Raw genomic sequence first — 14,081 nt, 5'->3', positions numbered from 1 at the left:
AAACTCACCTTCGCGGCAAGCTACAGGTCGACCTCGACTAACTGTTGGGCGGACTTAACCCGCTCCTGGGTGTCTCCAAGCTTTGCAGATACGTTGGCAAGGTTGGACACCGCGGCATGTCCTTGCTCCCCAAGGATGTCCCAGAGCTGACGCTCCTGCGAATCTCGAAGGACAAACCACACCTTTGTCGGGTCCTCGGGGCAGGGCCTCCAACTAAACCACCGCCAGCTCCCGTGATGACACCGATAGCTACACCATGTCATCCACATCATCGTCGGACAGGATCTCCACCACCTCGGTTGCGCGTGCCGCTACCGGGCATTTTGACTCCATCCTAGCCACGTCTCCCCTTGGCGCCTTCAGCTCCGACCGTAAGGGTGAGCCTTGCAGCCCTCCACTTGGTGAGGCAGGAAGCTCGGTTTCCCTCTCTTCTTCCACCATGGCTGATGGAGGAGGGGCCACGAGAGTCACCTCCGACGTGACCTCCGTCGTCAGCACTGGGATCGCTGCCAACACCGACGCCGCCACCATACCAACAATCGACCCGGGGGGCACCACCCCCGAAAGGGAAGGGTTCGCCGCCGCCACCCTTTTCCCCCCGTCGCTCATCGCAACACGCTACAGGGTGGGCCTCCAAGCCTCCTGCATGGGAGTTGGGGTGATGCTCAACCCTATCATCGCCCGGCCACTGACAGAAAGTGCAGGTAAATCACACTCCAAAAAGACTCAACGGCAAAAGATCGAAAAGAAACAAAGAAAAACATACCGGGGGTTGAGCGGCACAACTCTGAAGGCAAGACCCGACATCGACGGGCCTGCAGGGCAAGGGTCGCTCCCGGGCTACGACCTACACCCCCTCACTTCAACCGGGAGTGGAGTCATCCCAATCGGCTCCTGCCTAGCCTATAGGTCGCCACAACCCTCGGCTCAGGACTTCCCGATCGGAGCAGCAGGCAGGGCTTCCTCTGGCTGTGAGTCACACGACGCATGGGTGCCAGTCCACTCCTTAGATCGCCCGGCTTGCTTGACCGCATCCACGATAGGCGGGGCATCCTCCGGCTATGAGTCGCACGCTGACACCGGTCCCAACGACACATGAGTGCCAGTCTGCTCCTCAGACCACCCGGCTTGCTCGACCGCATCCGTGGCAGGCGGTGACGGGACCGGCGACGCCACCAAGGGGCATGGTGACCATGTTGAAAGGTCCTAATGGCTAGAGGGGGGGTGAATAGCCTAATAAAAATTTATACAACAACACTTAACAAAATGGTTAGACAATTATGAGGTGAAGCAAGTGTTGTGCTAGCCTACTTAAAATGCAAGCCACCTACCATAATTCTAGTTTAGATAGTGTCTATTCACACAATAGCTATGACACTACCCTATGTTAGTGTGCTCTCAAATGCTAACTAAAGAGCCACACCAACCAAGCAAGCAAGCTCTCACAACTAGCTACACTAAAGAGCTTGTCAACTAGTTTGCGGTAAAGTAAAGAGAGTGATCAAGAAGGTTATACCGCCATATAGATGATGAAACCAATCAATCACAAGGATGAATAACAATGAAGACCAATCACCTCGGAATTAAATAATGAACACAATGATTTTTTTACCGAGGTTCACTTGCTTGCCGGCAAGCTACTCCTCGTTGTGGCGTTTCACTCACTTGGAGGTTCACGTGCTAATTGGCTTCACACGCTAAACCCTCAATAGGGTGCCGCACAATCAACACAAGATGCGGATCACACAAGCCACGAGCAATTCACTAGAGTACCTTTTGGCTCTCCACCGGGGAAAGGTCAAGAACCCCTAACAATCACCACGATCGGAGCCGAAGATAATCACCACCCTCCGCTCGACAATCCTCGCTGCTCCAAGCTGTCTAGGTGGCGGCAACCACCAAGAGTAACAAGTGAATCCTGCAGCAAAACACGAACATCAAGTGCCTCTAGATGCAGTCACTTAAGCAATGCACTTGGATTCTCTCCTAATCTTACTATGATGATGAATCAATGATGAAGATGAGTGAGAGGGCTTTGGCTAAGCTCACAAGGTTGCTATGTCAATGCAAATGGCCAAGAGTTCTGAGCTACAGCCGGCCATGGGACTTAAATAGAAGCCCCCACGAAATAGAGCCGTTGTACCCCTTCACTGGGCACTGATCGGGGTGATCGGACGCTCTGGTCCAACTGACCGGACGCTGCTCCTCAGCGTCCGGTCGCCCAATGGCGGCCATGTGTCTCTTGTGTTCAACAGTGAATGTTTGATCTCAATGGTCGACAAGTTGACTGGACGCTCCGACTGAGTTGACCGGATGCTCCGATAGAGTTGATCGGATGCTAGACCCTCAGCATCCGGTCATTTACAGTGAGGGTCCAAAACATGTTTTTGCCGACCGGATGCGTCCGGTCATGCTTGACCGGACATAGCCCAGCGTCCGGTGCTTAACCCTAATCACTGTGCTGACCGACAACACGACTGGACGCAACCCTTCAGCGTCCGATCACAAAGCGACCTAGCATCCGGTCAGTTGACCGACGCCAGCATCATTGCGACCAACTCCATTTCACCTCTAACTTCTTCACCCTTGCTCAAATGTACCAACCACCAAGTGTATCACCTTGTGCACATGTGTTAGCATATTTTCACAAACATTTTCAAAGGTGTTAGCATTTCACTAGATCCTAAATGCATATGCAATGAGTTAAAGCATCTAGTGGCACTTTGATAACTGCATTCCGATACGAGTTTCACCCCTCTTAATAGTATGGCTATCAACCCTAAATGTAATCACACTCTCTAAGTGTCTTGATCACCAAAACAAAATAGCTCCTATGGTTTATACCTTTGCCTTGAGCTTTTTGTTTTTCTCTTTCTTCTTTCCAAGTCCGAGCACTCGATCATCACCATGGCATCATCTTCATGCTATGATCTTTGTTTGCTTCGCAACTTGGAGTGTGCTAGCTATATCATGATCACTTGATAAACTAGGTTAGCACTTAGAGTTTCATCAATTCACCAAAACCAAACTAGAGCTTTCAATCTCCCCCTTTTTGGTATTTGATGACAACCCTTATACAAAGATATGAATTAAAATTCAAGTGAATCCATATTGTTTGTCCAAACATATTTACCATGTGTAAAAGGATATGGACAAGTTTCATGAACTCCAAATGGTAGCAATTGCTCCCCCTACATATATGCTAAGAGTTTGGATTGCAGCTTGCACATATGCTTAGATAGGAAATATAGGAGTCAATGTCTACCATATAATGCTAAGGTATAAAAGATGGACCTTTGAAGCGTGATACCAATCGGAGTGCACCAATATACCATCCTTAGCACCATGGTTAGCTCAATACCACTTAGAAATATTTGGAAATAAAAGTTATCTAGTGATTTCATTTCATTATTCAATCTAACAACTAGCATACATCACACAAGCATGGATATTTTAAATTTAGAACGTATGACATGCAAGCAAGCATATGAAATGCACATTCAAATGCACCATACAAGTTCATGAGCTTGCTCCCCCTACTTGTGTGCTCTAAATTTTAGTTGATCCCTTTCCTTTGTCATATCTCTCATATATCAAGATATCTTTATGTTTCTCTCCTCTCCCTTTATGATATTTCTCCCCCTTTTTACTATTTTTACTACTATCTTTGTTTCTCTCCCCCTTTGTCATCAATAACCACAAAGGTTCTAAATATAGATAGTATTACTTGTAGGGTCAAGATTATCAATGACAATCAATGGGGTGAGGATTATTTTCCCAAATTTGGTCCAAAGATATTTAACTCGGTTTGATCCAAGGACAAGCTTCTTCACATCTCCAAATAAGGGTTATCTTGTACCATATTGAGTTAAACACTTAGAGCTCATATTCTAGATTAAACACTAGGTTTACAAGCCCATAAATATGTCATATGCTACCACTAGATCAAGTCAAGCATAGAAGTAATAGTGATATCATATAAACATCAAAATCATTTGATTTTCATGAATGAGCCTAATAAAATAGAACCACTTGAAAGGTCCTAATAAAATTAAAAATGTGACTAGATGCACTAATCATGTCCTTAGCAAAGATGTATGTCATGCCAATTAACTTTTACCTTGGATTGCTCGAAGGAGAGGCATGTCATATGAGTGGGGGGTGCATCAACATATATTTGGGAAATCCAATATGTTCAACTCATTTCTTAGCTTGCAAAACCTTTTCTCATCCAATGGCTTGGTGAATATATCAACAAGTTGATCTTCGGTGCCTACACTCTCAATATAAATGTCCCTTTTTTGTTGGTGATCTCTTATGAAATGGTGACGGACATCAATGTGCTTTGTTCTTGCATGTTGAACCGGATTGTTGGTCAACTTGATTGCACTCTCATTGTCACATAGTAATGGCACTTTCTTGAACTTGATTCCAAAGTCACTTAAGGTGGCCTTCATCCAAAGTATTTGTGCACAACAACTACCGGCGGATATGTATTCGGCTTCGGCGGTTGATAATACAACACTATTTTGCTTCTTTGATGACCATGAAATAAGTGATCTTCCCAACAATTGACATGTGCCCGAGGTGCTTTTCCTTTTAACCTTGCATCCCGCATAGTCCAAGTCAGAGTAACCAACTAGCTCAAACTTTGCTCCTTTGGGATACCACAAACCAACATTTGGCGTATGCTTCAAATACCTCAATATCCTCTTTGTAGCTTTCAAATGACTTTCTCTTGGTGAGGCTTGAAATCTTGCACACATGCATACACTAAATATGACATCCGACCTTGATGTGGTCACATATAGTAGGCTTCCAATCATAGACCGATACAACTTTTGATCCACCATATTGCCACTTGCATCACTATCCAAATTGCCATTGGTTCCCATTGGTGTGCTAATGGCTTTACTTTCACTCATGTCAAACTTCTTGATCATGTCCTTGATGTACTTGCCTTGACTTACAAATGTACCATGTTTTAATTGCTTTATTTGAAGACCAAGAAAGTAACTCAATTCTCCAATCATGGACATCTCAAACTCATTAGCCATCATATTTCCAAATTCACCACAAAAGTCTTGATTGGTTGATCCAAATATGATGTCATCAACATATATTTGCAATACAAATAGATCTTTTTCAATCTTCTTGATGAAAATAGTGGTGTCAACCTTGCCCATTGTGAACCCTTTAGAGAGTAGAAAATCCCTCAATCTCTCATACCATGCTCTAGGTGCTTGCTTCAAGCCATACAATACATTCTTCAACTTGTACACATGGTTGGGCTTCTTGTCATCTTTAAAACTGGGAGGTTGCTCAACATATACTTCTTCATTGATGTAGCCATTGAGAAATGCACTCTTAACATCCATTTGATAGAGCTTGATGTTGTGGGCAAAAACATAGGCTAGCAAGATTCTTATTGCTTCCAATCTAGCAACCGGGGCATATGTTTCTCCAAAGTCAAGACCTTCAACTTGTATATAGCCTTGTGCTACCAATCTTGCTTTGTTCCTTACAACTATCCCATCTTGATCTTGCTTGTTTCTAAAGACTCATTTGGTTCCAATCACATTATGTCCCTTTGGTCTTTCTACCAATTCTCATACTTGATTTCTTGTGAAGTTATTCAATTCTTCATGTATAGCATTCACCCAATCAACATACTTTAAAGCTTCATCTATCTTCTTTGGTTTAATGGATGACACAAATGAGAAGTGTTCACAAAATGATGTCAATCTTAATCTTTTTTGTACACCTCTAGAAATATTACCAATGATAGTGTCCAATGGATGATCCCTTGCAACATTAGTTGGTTGGAGGATTGGAACTTGATTGCTTGTACTTGCTTGATCATTGGGTTGAGATGATGTGCTAGCCACTTAATCTTGTTCATTGTCATGAGAGACACTTGCACTAACTTGATTTGTGTCATCTTACACATTTGAGTTAGAGAGCACTTACACTTGATTATCTTCATCACCATTCACTTGCCTAGGCCTCAATTCACCAATATCTATGTTCTTTATGGCATTTGAAAGTTGAATGCCTCTAACATCTTTCAAGTTCTCATTCTCTACTTGTGAATCCTTGGTTTCATCAAATTCAACATCATGAACTTCCTCAAGAGTACCACTATCCAAATTCCAAACTCTATATGCTTTGCTTGTAGTGGAATAGCCAAGTAGGAATCCTTCATCACACTTCTTGTCAAACTTGCTCAATCTTGTACCTTTCTTCAAGATATAGCATTTGCAACCAAAGACCCAAAAATATGCAATGTTGGGTTTTCTACCATTCAAGAGCTCATATGGTGTCTTCTCTTTCAATCGGTGACAATAGAGGCGGTTACTACAATAGCAAGCCGTGTTGATAGCTTCGGCCCAAAAAGATTGACTCACATTGTACTCACTAAGCATAGATCTTGCCATATCAATGAGTGTTCTATTCTTCCTCTCAATAAGGCCATTTGATTGTGGAGTGCACTTGGCCGAGAATTGATGTCTAATTCTAAATTCATCACACAACTCATCAATTCTAGTGTTCTTGAACTCACTACCATTGTCATTTCTAACTCTCTTGATGGTTGTTTCAAACTCATTGTGAATGCTCTTGACAAATGATTTGAATGTTGCAAACACATCACTTTTATCTACTAGAAAGAATACCCATGTGTATCTAGTGTAGTCATCCACTATCACAAAGCCATATTTGTTTTCACCGATACTAGTGTATTGTGTTGGCCCAAACAAATCTATGTGCAATAACTCAAATGCTTTGCTAGTGCTTATCATGCTTTTCTTAGGGTGGGTGTTTCTAACTTATTTGCCGGCTTGACAAGAGCTACAAAGCTTATCATTTTCAAACACAACATCTTTCAAGCCTTTAACTAAGTCATGCTTAACCAATCTATTTAATTGTTTCATTCCAACATGACCAAGCCTTCTATGCCATAACCAACCCATGCTAGACTTAGTGAACAAGCATGTAGATAATCTAGCTTCACTAGCATTGAAATCAACCAAGTATAGATTCTCATATCTAAAGCCTTTGAAGATCAAATTAGAGCCATCTACACTTATGATCTCTACATCATCTATCCCAAATATGCATTTGAATCTAAGATCACACAATTGAGCCACGGATAGCAAATTGAAGTTCAAGCTCTCTACTAGCAACACATTGGATATGCCCATGTCATTGGATATTGCAATCTTACCAAGCCCCTTGACCTTGCCTTTGCCATTATCACCAAATATGATACTATCATAACCATCATTGCCATTGGTGTTGATTGAGTTGAATATTCTTGCATCATCGGTCATGTGTTGAGTGCACTCACTATCAAGAACCTAATGCTTTCCTCCGGCTTTGTAATTGACCTACAAAACAAGATCAATTCTTTTTAGGTACCCAAACTTGCTTGGGTCCTTGAAGGTTAGTCACTAAGCTCTTTGGTACCCAAATGACTTTCTTCTTTGAGCCCATCCATGGTTTACCAATGAACTTAGCCTTCACACCATTTGTATCTTTAGTAAGCATATAGCATGAATCAAGCTTTATGAATGATACATTAGTATTTTTGCTCTTATTGTTGCATTCTTGCTCTTTATGACCCACTTGCTTGCAACTATTACAAAACCGACCATTGTTTTTCACAAAACTAGTTTTGTGAGGAGCAAAGGCCGCCTTGCCTTTCTTAGGGGTATAGCCCAATCCCTCTTTGTAGAGAGAAGCTCTTTGGCTATCCAAGCACATAAGCAAGCGGTCCTCACCACCATAAGCCTTAGCTAAGGTGTGAGTGAGCTTAGTGACCTCCTTCTTGAGGTTCTCATTCTCAACTACTAGTGAGGCATCACAAGTGAGATCATCACTACTAGATGAGATAGGAGTGGAAGTGCTACAAGAAGGATTAGTAGGAGCAACAATGATAGGTATAGATAGTGATGCATCAATTAAATCACAAGTTAAACCTACATTGCAAGTTTCAACATATTTATTTTTATTTTGCTCTTCAAGCAAAGAGGAATGAGCATTTCAAGCTTTTTGTGAGCTTTGCCAAGCTTTTCATTGGCTTCCTCTAGCCTCTCATGAGATGCATTGAGCTCATCAAAGGCTTGCTTAAGGGCTTTTAGTTTCTTATGCAAGCTTTTGCATTCTCTTCTCTTGATGTCAAAGTGTTCTCTAGCATCTTCTAGCATGTTAATTAATTTATCCTTAGTAGGTTCATTATCATCACTATCACTATCACTATCATTTTCATTATCATTATCATCATCATGTTCTTCATCACTTTCATCATCACAAGTTTGTGCCTTAGTGGCCTTAGCCATTAAGCATGATGAAGAGTCAAAGAGAGAAGGCTTCTCATTGATAGCAATGCTTGCTAGAACTTTCTTCTTGGTGGTCTTGTTATCATCATTATCGTCATCATCATCACTTGAGGAAGCATCACTATCCCAAGTGACTACATATGAACCACCCTTCTTCTTCTTGAATATCATCTTGTCCTTCTTCTCTTTCTTTTCTTTCTTGTCTTTCTTCTTGTTCTTCTTGTTGTCATCATCATTTTCGCTATTGTATGGGCATTGAGCAACAAGATGATCTTTGCTTCCACACTTGAAGCACCTTCTTGATTCTTCTTTGTTCTTGGATGAAGACTTCTTCCTCTTAGCACGGTAGCCCTTCTTCACCATGAACTTGTCAAATCTCTTGACAAAGAGAGCCATCTTCTCATCATCATCATCATCACATGAATCATCATCTTCACTTGATGTTTCTTGCTTAGCTTTGCCCTTGGATGATGTGGCTTTGAATGCCATGCTCTTCTTCTTGTCATCCTTCTTCTCATCTTTCTTCTCCTTCTTTTCTTCCTTCTCATCTTCATCTCTATATGTATCATCGGTCATGATGTCTCCTAACACTTGGTTTGGTGTCATAGTGTCCAAACCATTCCTTACTAGAATAGTGACCAATGTGCCAAATCTTGAAGGTAAACATCTCAAGAACTTGTGGAATAAGTCCTTGTCCTTCACCTCTTCTCCAAGTGCTTTGAGATCATTGATAAGCACTTGAAGCCTATAAAACATCACCGGCACACTCTCATCCTACTTCATCTTGAAGCTTGCAAACTTCTTCTTGAGAATGTAAGCCTTTGCATCTTTCACGGCTTGAGTGCCCTCAAATGATTCTTCTAACTTCTTCCAAGCCTCATGAGCCATCTCAATATTCTTGATTTGCTCAAATGTTCTCTCATCAATTGCATTATGAATAGCACTTAGAACAATGTCATTATTTTGGAGAAGCACTTCTTCGACCGCGGTGGGATTCTCTGGATCACCAATCTTAATTTTGGTTTCTACCACATTTCACACCTTTTTATTGATTGACTTGATGTGTGTGGTCATCTTTAACTTCAAATAAGGATAATTTGTGCTATCAAATTGGGATGGCTTCTTGGTATTGTTGATTTGAGCCATTTTAACACCGAAGGTTGTTAAGCCTCAAATAACGGTGACCTCGGCTCTGATACCACTTGAAAGGTCCTAATGGCTAGAGAGGAGGTGAATAAGCTAATAAAAATTTCTACAACAACACTTAACAAAATGGTTAGACAATTATAAGGCGAAGCAAGTGTTGCGCTAGCCTACTTAAAATGCAAGCCACCTACCACAATTCTAGTTTAGATAGTCACTACAAGACATGTGTGGTTTTTTGACATTCTATTTATGTCAAAACATATAGAATTATTGTCACAACTTAAGATTTATGACTTTAAGTTGACAAAATTTCAAACGTCAAAAAACCAATGTCACAAATTGATCATATGACGTTTGTATATTTATTGTCACAAGCTTATGATATTGCTTTATTGTCACAAAATTCTAGGCCTTGCCACATGGCAGCTGACATGGTAGAAAAAAAAACGTCACAAAATTAAATTTGGCCTGCTAAAGCCCACGTAGCTCATGGGCCACAAATATTTTTTGGGCCGTTGCTGGCTGGCCCATTATTCATTTTCGTTTTTTTATATTTTTTAGGATTGCAGCCCATACAATTTTCAGCCCACACAATTGAGCCCATATATTTTTTTCAGCCCAAACATTTTTTGCAGCCCACATTTTTTTCAGCCCACAAATCACATGTTGGCCCAGCACACTTTACATTACTGAAGGCCGAGATCAATATAATAAATCAACAATGCAAATGCACATATTTTACATATCCAGTGGCATTTTAACAATGATCAAAACTAAAATTACAAAAACATTATCTTATTCTATTAAGACCTATATTCCTGTACAAAACACCTGCGGCAATCTTCCATATCTTCCAACACAAGGACCAGCAATCAAGTTTTCTGGATTTTCCTAAAATCAGACGAAAAAACACCAACAAAATTACACAAGTCATATAATAAGAAAGCACTAACTCAGTTTCCAACCGCTCAAAACACCATCATTTATAGAAGTGCTTGTCTACATGAGACAAAAAAACACCATCAAAATTACACAAGTCATATAATAAGAAAGCACTAACTCCAAACAAAAAAAATTACTTTCAATAGGAAATGCAATCTCTTGCTATCCAGCTATTCAGACCTGTCATGAAACAAAAAGACATATTCAGATGTCAATTCAGCTGTAAAAATGATCAGGTAGTCACCACTTGCTAAAGCTGACATATGTTTGCAAGAGATTATCAGTTAGGCCATGTTTAGTTCCACTTCATTTTGCCAAAATTTTCAAGATTCTCCGTCACATCGAATCTTTGAACACATGCATGAAGCATTAAATATAAATAAAAAATAAAACTAATTACACAGTTTAGACGAAATCCACGAGACGAATCTTTTAAGCCTAATTAGACTATGATTGAACACTAATTGCCAAATAACAACGAAAAACGCTACAGTTGCATTTTGCAAAATATTTCGAATCTAAACTGGGCCTTAGTATTGTCACCTTTGGCCTCGTTTAGTTCGTGGCAAAGTTAGCGTTTGTACAGTGTTCGATGTGACGGCGAACACTGTAGCACTTCGTTTGTATTTGTAAATTATTGTCCAAACATTGACTAATTAGGCCTAAAAGATTCGTCTCGTAAAGTTTAACCAAACTGTACAATTAGTTTTTGATTGCATTTACATTTAGTACTCCATACATGTACCGCAAGTTTGATGTGATGGGGAATCTTCTTTTTGCATTGTGTTAAAGGCCTTGTTTAGATTGAGAAAAATTTCAACCCGATGAATAGTAGCACTTTCGTCTTATTTGGTAAATATTGTCCAATCGTGGACCAACTAAGTTCAAAAGATTCATCTCGTGATTTCCAACTAAACTGTGCAATTAGTTTTTTTTTTTACCTACATTTAATGCTCCATGCAAGTGGCTAAAAATTGATGTGATGGAGAGAGAGTGAAAAAACTTGGAATTTTGGGGTAATCTAAACAAGGCCAAAGTTAGGAGTGTTTCCTTTGCGTGTGTTCGTCTTACTACCAGCCTGCCAGCAGCTGCAGCCTTGACAGCAGGCACTACTTGCAGCCTGGAAAACAAAAGCACATACTAGACCGTTAAGAAAAAGGTTGTGGGAACTGATAACAACAGCAACTCATTCTTCCAAAAGAAGACAACAGTTTGTGAGATAATGGCTGAGAACAATAGCAACTCATTCTTCCAAAAGAAGACGTGAGCACTGAGAACACAATAGGATTTTAGTACACTTAGCATATTCAAAAGGTTGTTAGAATTCATAAATCACACAGTAAAACATAAAAGTCGAGAAATCCGGCATTGGTCTCCGGTTCATTGGCACAGAACCAAGCATTTGCACTAGTTCTATTCGTATTATTTGTCTCATGGCTAGCAAAAAATCTTGAATAACAGAGAACCTAGATCTAGAACGAGAAGCACTAGTTCTACCATCTAGAACGAAGCATCAGTACAGTGATCTGCCTCCATTCAGTTTAATCCCGCACAACACGTAGGAGGTAGATTGACAAATTAGAAAGAAAGAAAGAAAGAAAAAAATCCCCTTCTTGGATCTCACCTCTAGACGGCATGCAGCAACTTGATTGCCATGAAGACGGCTACCGCTGCACGCATCTGGGCCCTTCGTGGCTGCTGCGGGCAAGAGGACGGCCACCGCCGGCTGCGCTGCGTGGCTGATGCACTCATGACGACGGCCGCCACTGCCGCGCTTAAGGGCAGGCAGCTGCTGCGCACGTGAGGACTGTCGTCACCCGCTCAAATCCTGCGTGCGCTCGGATCCCCGCCGCTTGCGCCGCTGTCGCCCGCACCGCGCGACTATGGTCGTGCGTCTGACTCGAGCTGTTTCCCCTTGCCGTTGGCTGCGCATAAGGGCTACCGCGCCGCCCATATGAGCTCCGGCTGGACCCCATCCGGCCGGTGGGATACTGTGGCTCCCTGCGGCATCGGCATTATAGGACAGGGAGCGGCTTGAGAAGGGGAGGGAGTGAAGAGACTAAAGGGAACTAGGGTTTTGTCCAGTTTTATATGGGTCCAAATTTACACGTCTAAATCCTGACCATTCATCTAAGATCAATGGCTCACAATAGCCAGGCATAAGGGTTTACTAACTGGGCCGGTTTGGGGATCTTAGGCAGGCCAAAAGCGCAGGGCACTAGTGGGCATCTCGATCAAAGGCCGAATTGAGTTTATAATTTCTCAGAATTTAAGATTCATAATGTTTTAACTATTTTTGCTAAGTGTTAAGATTCAAATTTTTTCAAACGACCTCGGATGGAGAAATGACCAAAATAAAAGTTGTAGACCTCGAGAAGTTATGAAACTTTTCTTTACAGCTTTTCATTTGAAATCATTTACTGCTTTAAAATATTGTTTGAAATTTAATTTTGAAATTATTGAGAAACTCTGATTTCTCTTTTTCATCTCTGGCTAAAACTTGTAACTAGTTTTTCTCCCTCATATTAACTTTAAATTTGATGATTTTTTTTCTATTTTTTTCTAAAATAATGCTCTATCAATTTCTTGTGTTCTTACAGCTATTATTTTGTCCATCTTTTAATGTGACTGTGTTTTATATATTTGAATTTTGAATTTCAAAAACTGACAACTTCAAATGTCATTTTGAAACATTAAATGATTTCGGCTGAAAAAGTCATGTACATAAAAGTTGTAGAACTCATCAAGATCTACATTTTTTTGTTTTTGCTATTTCTTCATCCGACAAAGTGGTAGCAACATTTTTCACAAAATTTACATATCTCTCTTACAGTTTACTAAACGATAAGAGATATATGTAAACTTTATGAACAATGTTGCTACCACTTTGTCGGATAAATAAATGACTAAATGACCAAAATAAAAGTTGTAGATCTCGGAAAGTTATAGAACTTTGTAGTTGACAACTTTGTTATTTGAATTCATTCTGTCAAGGAAAACTACGTTTGAATTTCTCAAATTTAAAATTTGGATTTTTCAAACTACCTCGGATGGAGAAACAATCAAAATAAAAGTTGTAGACCCCAAAAAGTTAAACAACTTTGTAGTTGAAAACTTTTTGATTTAAAATCATCTTGTCAAAGAAAACTACGTTTGAATTTTCAAAAATTTGAAATTTGAAATTTGAATTTTTTAAACGACCTCGGATGGTCAAACAGTAAAAACGAAAGTTGTAGATCTCGAAAAGTTATGATACTTTGTAGTTGATAACTTTTTGATTCGAAATTATCTTGTGAAGGAAAACTACGTTTGAATTTCTAAAATTTAAAATTAAAATTTTGTAAACGACATCGGATGGAAAAACTACCAAAATAAAAGTTGTAGATCTCGAAAAGTTACGAAGCTTTGTAGTTGACAACGTTTTCTTTTGAATTCATTTAGGGCCTCAAACAATCAATTTAAACTTTGTAGTTGGTAATTTAAACTTTGGGTTGCTGCATCTTTCTGTAACATAAAACAAAGTTACATTTGCTCATTTAGCAGCCACTGCCAAGGTTCGATTCGTTGGTTGGTCATGTTTTCCACTAAAATAATATATATATATATATATATATATATATATATATATATATATATATATATATATATATATAT

At 40.2% G+C, this 14,081-nt stretch overlaps 1 long non-coding RNA gene across 1 annotated transcript; it reads right to left on the bottom strand.

The window, feature by feature from the left end:
• Positions 1 to 10,149: 10,149 nt before the first annotated feature.
• LOC136493245 (uncharacterized) lies at positions 10,150 to 12,472 on the bottom strand. Its single transcript, XR_010768321.1, has 2 exons — positions 12,052 to 12,472; positions 10,150 to 10,607 (listed from the first exon to the last, which is right to left on the bottom strand). It is a non-coding gene; the product is annotated as an uncharacterized lncRNA (long non-coding RNA).
• Between the last annotated feature and the right edge of the window lie 1,609 nt (positions 12,473 to 14,081).

This window comes from Miscanthus floridulus, chromosome 11 (genome assembly GCF_019320115.1).
Source record: "Miscanthus floridulus cultivar M001 chromosome 11, ASM1932011v1, whole genome shotgun sequence".
Taxonomy (NCBI): domain Eukaryota; kingdom Viridiplantae; phylum Streptophyta; class Magnoliopsida; order Poales; family Poaceae; genus Miscanthus; species Miscanthus floridulus.
Note: the sequence above shows the minus strand (reverse complement) of the source record. Positions and strands in the feature narration are given on the sequence as shown.